Below are 5,532 nucleotides of genomic sequence, written 5' to 3' on the forward strand. Positions count from 1 at the left end.
TTTTTGGCTGATACTAATCACTCTCTATTAGAGGTAATGTCTCTACTTCTGGAATTTGGTAGGTTCTCAGGGCTATGTGTCAACTGGGAAAAATCTATGTTACTTCCGATTGATCCTCTTCCATGTCCACTGCCGATGCAAATTCAGCATATACAAATAGTGGAGTCTTTTGTTTATTTGGGTGTAAGGATTAGAGTAAACATCGAGGCATATTTACAAGATAATTTAATACCAATTTTGCAGAAATTTCAGAAACAAAGCAATATATGGTGTAAACTTCCCCTTTCCCCGGTTGGCAGATTAAATCTTATCAAAATGATTTGGATGCCTCAGCTCTCCTATATACTGTATAATTCTCCATGCTGGATTCCGCAAACTATATTCAGGAGGATAAATACAGTATTTAGGGAGTTGATATGGAAGAAGAAACAAGCACGGATAAAACTAGAAATCCTGCAATATCCTAAACGTAGTATAGCCCTTAGGTGGATTTCAGCAGCGCCTCCCACAGTAGAGGAATGGAAGAAAGAACTAGATAAAGTGGTTAGATTTGAGGGAATTATGTTCAAGCACAGAGGTACTATGGACAAATACGGTAACATGTGGGATAAGTGGATTGAATATGGTAAAGGACCTTGGGTATAATGGCTCTCGTATAATATCCCTCCTATTTATTATGGGTACTCTGAAGAGTAATGTGACTGGAGAAAAAAACTTTACAAAATACACTCCGATATGGGATAATGGGGTACTGTACGAGGTAAACAAACTTCAGGGATTTGGAATATGGAAGGAAACAGGGATTGAGTCATTGACGCAAATCTATGATCAGGGTAGTTTTTGCTCGTTTCAACAGTTACAGGCAAGCTATTCGCTACCAAATGCTCAATTCTATAAATATCTGCAACTAAGGCATGCGCTCACGGCACATCCAGGTGTATGTGAGGTCTGCATTACTGCAAATGCGGTGATAGATAAATTTTTTGATACAACAGTGACGAGAGGTTTGATCTCAAAGATGTATGCAAATTTATTACCTGGGGTCCTGAATAAATCTCCCATGAAATGTAAAGTGGGCTGGGAAATGGACTTGGGGCCTCTGGATGAAGCCCTAAACTTTGTTTCCCCAAGAGTTTGTGTTAAAACCTTTTTACGTAGGAAATCAACAAAACACATGATTTGACCACAGGTGACCAATTGTTTGGGCAAGACTGTATGCCCTCGATATATTAGTATTGGCATAAACGTGATTGCCAACTGCATTCTGTTGCAGGCTTTACTTTGGTGACCCTGCTGTGAACTTGTGCTGGGTGAAAATTCTTGCTCAATATATTTAGTCTCCTTTTTCTGAGAAAATCAGAAGCATTGAAATGTAAAGCCTTTGAGAGGAAGGAGGGGGCTGCATGTGCATCCAAAACCTAGGAGGCCGTGATCAGCTTATTTAGAACATATATTAGAATAAATGTACAATTCATGCCCAATCTCATGACACTATTTTTATTTTTTTTAATTTTTGTTGGAATTTAATTTCTTTCAAAACCAAAGATTTGGAAAATCAGCGTGTATGTGAGTATGTAGTAATTACGTTGCCAAAAATAATAAGTGGTGATATATCTGCTTATCCTCCTCTGGATCACACATTGTTTGAATTGTGACTATTCACAGCTAATATTTAGATGCATTGGGCTTGATTTACTAAAGGAGCAGATAATGTTCACTTAGCAAAGAGAGGAAGTTTTCACTGTGAATAGCGAGTCACGTACAGGGGATTTTTTTTATTTTCTATGACTTTTGTCTTACACATGACAGGATGATTGAAGCAATCACAGCTTTACTTTTTTTTTAAGTGGACATTCTCTTCTACTCTTCTTCTTTTCTTCTACTAATTCAGTCCCTGCCTTTATGTGCTAAAGATAGAGCCAAAACTTTCTGTGTTCCGAAATTAGTTTTTGCTGACGACACGCAAAGTTTTACACTTACCTGCTCATGACCCTTCAAGATACACGCAGTGCGGCTCATAAGGCCAAACAGTAGCTGCTGCACACTTTCCAGGAGGCCTCTTGCTTCTTCAGTAAAACACCATTCATTTCTGTCTACCACTGGAAACAATGGGTGACAGCCCTTCAATAAGAATGTATGGCAATTTCTCTGCACATGTGCAGAAGAAGCAAGGTACCAGCTTAAGAGTTTATAGTGGCGTCTGTGAGGCTCCCCATGGGCTACATGGTGTGGATCCCGCAGGAGCATGGACAGGTAAATATAAAAGTGTAGGTGTATGCTGGACAAAAGTACAGTTATCCTGTAAGTGTTCATTACCACTCTGAGGTTAAGTGGAACTTAACTCATCTCTAGGGTTGCCACCTTTTCTTCAAGCGAAACCCGAACACTCTAGCAACGCACGGACATTTTTTTGGGAGAATGAGTCGTAGCTTATTCATATGTAAATAGTGTCACCCATTCATAAGTAAATATCACAGTTGAGACTATTTTCAGTGCGTCTCCTATCTTAATTTTGGTTGCCCCTGTTTGCCTGACATTTTGTGTCCGGGTTTCTGCTGCCATGAAACCTGAACACAGCATTCAAAACCCGGACTGTCAGGGTAAATCCTGGACAGGTGGCAACCCTACTCATCTCCCTGAGCTCCCTCACTTGTGCTAATATCTTCACCTGGCCTTCCTCCAGGCTGGGCAGGGATGATGTAACTCCTGCGCATGTGCATGGGAGTAAATTCATCCCAGCACTGAGGTATACCGAAAATGTACACTAAGCTTCACATGCACAGCTCAGTATATATTGTTAAGAAGATTGATAACAGGTAGGTACATTTGTTTAATTGCAGAAGAGAAACAGAATGTATCTTGTGCAATAAAGAACCTGTCTGCTTGCATTGTTTTTTGTTTTGTTTTTTTTAATACATGTGTCACAAGCAATGTTTAAATAAGTTCATTTGCTAGCAAATACCTTGCTGTTATTTTTTTTCCTGAGAGAAATAGCATGAACAAAATAAGAGAACTGAGCCTTTTTTTGGAGTACAACCAGGCCAATGCTACAATAATCAGCTGCAAACAATGACAACATGGTTTATGTGGCACAAAGTGGTAGCTGGTGAAGAAAGTGTGCATTATTGAAATTAGGAAGACGATGAAATTGTGGAAAATGGGTCAAGTTTTTAAGAGAATCTGAACTTATAGAAAATATGCAGACTGCCATTTCCGACCTGGCTAATACTAGTCACAGTCTTCATATTTCCCTCAGTATATGATATATATACACATACACACACACATATATATATATATACTGTATATATATATATATATATATATAGGTTGGCCTTGTGGGAAATCCGGCCCTGGGGCAGATACCAATACAACGTGACTGCTGTGTCTAACCAATGAGAATATTTTTTGGAGTAATCATATAATCACATGGTAACACCCACTCAACAAGCTGTAGGATGTGAATGAAACACTAACGAAACTGGAAACTGCAGGATTTAAGTCGCAGTGGAGTCTTTGTTTCCATTAACCTTCATCCATTCATCAGACAACATTATCAATGGGAAATATAACAGCAGTTCAATACTCAATATGTTGGAATCCTTGTGGGAAACGGGGGTGCAAGCATTATTTTATTTATGGTTTTGTCATAACATGGTTTTTATCACTTTGCAAATAAAATACTGTGTTTAGATAATCCATGGCATATGATACAGATGGTGGTTTCTTTTTAATATGGTTGAAAGTGAAGGGACTTTGTTGAGTCATAAATCAGGATTTTTTGTTTCTTTTTGTTTATTGTATTTTTTTTCACTGGATCCACCTTAGAAGGGCAATTGATGGCAAAGAATCAAACATTTGTTTATTGTCTAATCTTTATTGTTGAAGATAAAGTGTGGTTTTGTACAAGAGATTCATCTCTACCACTGACTTGGTATTCTTTCCTGTACGAATTGCCACCTTTCAGCCTACAAAATTAAATACATTTTTTTATATAAAGGCTGGTGAAGGGAATATTTTAATCATATTATTCTTAAAACATACAAAATCGGTATTATCGCTAAATGGTAAAGGTTGTATGGAGTTTAAAATACTAAGCTTGTCAAGTAGCAACCTTTAATAACCTCCAGTGTATATCAACAAGATATGTTAGGGACAGAATACATAATCAGATAACCTGTGGCTAAAATAGGAAAGAGGAAATGGAGAGGAAGGAAGTACAGCTTCTATTTTAGGTATGTCACAATGCCATGACCCGGAAAAGAATATCTTTACTATGGCTTGTAAATAACAGGCAATCTCCGGTGTCCTTCCAAATGGGGTGATGTCCTATACATCTGTCTTCTGCCAGCCATAATAACATTAAGAAGCTGGATACGCAAAAGAGGATGTTATGCCCTGTGAATTTAATTGTCTCTCTATAGTAGACACTGCTGATAATTGAGCATTGTTAGGACAGAGGGCACCATTTATGAGTCAGGATTAAACAATACAGATATTTTAGAATAATTATGCATCTGTGTAATATGTACTATGTGCACAGATATTTAGATATAACAATTAAATAGAATCTCTCATATGTGCTAAAAAAAAAAAAACTGGTTGGAGTATTAATTCCTTAAGGGTCTCTTTGCCCAAAAGTTCTAATTTAATTATAAGTGGAGCCTGATAGGCTGGTCTAGACTCTGGCTATTTATATGATTTAGGTGCTCCAAGATCGAGAGTTGCCTGCCATAATCTCCAATCAATTTTCACCTGCCTGGGAGGTTTGGGTGATACTGGCCATCTTAGGATGTTCCAGTTATTCTCATTGTATACATACAGAAAATGTATAGACCTGTAGACAGGGTCATCCCTATAATGAGGCAGCCTGAGGTAGCTGCCTCAGGTGGCATCTCATTGGATTACGTGGGGGGAGCAACAAGGGTGCCTGCCACCCGGTTTGATGCCAGAGCATCCCAGTTTGCTCAGAACTCTTAGCAACCTGGGACGCTCTGATTGGCATCCCACCCAGCTTGTGGCAACTAGTGATGTCAGTGAGCTGGGAGGGACGCCAGGGGTTACACCACCCCTCGTCTAGGGACACCCTTGCCTATAGACGTATTGCAAAAATCTCACCAACAGAGTCCCTAAAGGTGCCCATACACCTTACGATTATCGTACGATAATCGTATGCGATCGACTTTTCGTACGACAATCGTAACGTGTGAATAGAGTGCCCGACCGATAGTACTGTACAATCGTACGACTTTTGACGGTCAAGCATGTTTGAAAACTTTGGTTGATCGTACGATGTTCGCATGGTTGGTGGCGTTTCCGTCCGTCAAAAGTCGTACGATTAACACTGCGCATGCGCAAACGAAAATAATTGCGGCCAATTACCGCAAGTCGTCCAGGTGTTTTTTTCTAACTACCGCTGATTGAACCTTGCGATAATCGGGGCAGGGTGGGGCCGTCGTACGAAAATCGTACGACGGTTCGATCATCGGACGAAAAGTTTCGTCCGATAATCGTAAGGTGTATGGGCACCTT

This window comes from Nanorana parkeri, unplaced genomic scaffold, assembly GCF_000935625.1.
Source record: "Nanorana parkeri isolate BGI_ZX_2015 unplaced genomic scaffold, ASM93562v1 scaffold699, whole genome shotgun sequence".
NCBI lineage: Eukaryota > Metazoa > Chordata > Amphibia > Anura > Dicroglossidae > Nanorana > Nanorana parkeri.